Genomic DNA, 799 nt, shown 5'->3' with positions numbered 1-799 from the left:
GAGAAAAGAACATATCTCAAGACGTTGTGCAGATTGAAGCTGTATATGAATTTATCCCAATTCACGCGGTGTCATGAAAGCAGAATGAAAATGCTCCTGCATTTGGCGGTAATCGAACCCCCGCTTCCTGTGTGGCAGGCAAGAATTTGACCACGAAAATATCAATGGCCGAACGGCAGTTGGCTGCATGTGTCCACTTGGAAATAAACTGGAAGAACAGACAGTCTCACCGGCCGCAAATGCGGTTGTTGGCTGGGCGCTTTAAACACGTGCGGCTCCAGTGGCGCAATGGGTTAGCGCGCGGTACTTATATAACAGTATTAGGCTTGAGAAATGCCGAGGTTGTGAGTTCGAGCCTCACCTGGAGCAGTTTAACCTTTTGCTTCTGAACATTTCCACCCGAGTTCAAGGTGCAGCGAGAATGTTCCATGAAACATCTCCTTCTTCGTGTTTTCATGTGGGCATTTGGTGTCCTCTGGCCAGCATTATTGCAATAGCAGGTGTGAGTTTATTTGTTAATAGGCGGGAGAGGGGGCGATTGGCAACAGCATGAAATGGGAAAGCAGGCGGTCCGAGATCTTTAAATCTAATGAACTGAACACACAATTCTTCTTTTCGTGAAACAGACATTCTTCTATTTGAAGTGTCGTGTAGGAAAATTCGGAAGGTAAATGTGTTTCCCGGAGTCACTGAGTAACGGGTGGAATTATTCCGCTTTCAGTTGTTGATCCGCTGACAGGTCGAGAGACCTTTTCCAGCTCACGTGTGGGACAAGTCTGGCTTTTGAGCCACTGGGTAA

General features: G+C 47.1%; 1 non-coding gene across 1 annotated transcript; it reads left to right on the top strand.

Moving 5' to 3' along the window:
• Nucleotides 1-274: 274 nt before the first annotated feature.
• On the top strand, nt 275-369 carry trnai-uau (transfer RNA isoleucine (anticodon UAU)). Its single transcript has 2 exons — nt 275-312; nt 334-369. It is a non-coding gene; the product is annotated as a tRNA-Ile (tRNA).
• The last annotated feature ends 430 nt before the right edge of the window (nt 370-799 follow it).

Source organism: Heptranchias perlo, unplaced genomic scaffold (assembly GCF_035084215.1).
Source record: "Heptranchias perlo isolate sHepPer1 unplaced genomic scaffold, sHepPer1.hap1 HAP1_SCAFFOLD_44, whole genome shotgun sequence".
Classification (NCBI taxonomy): domain Eukaryota; kingdom Metazoa; phylum Chordata; class Chondrichthyes; order Hexanchiformes; family Hexanchidae; genus Heptranchias; species Heptranchias perlo.
The sequence above is the reverse complement of the archived record's forward strand: the minus strand, read 5'-3'. Positions and strand labels throughout refer to the sequence as shown.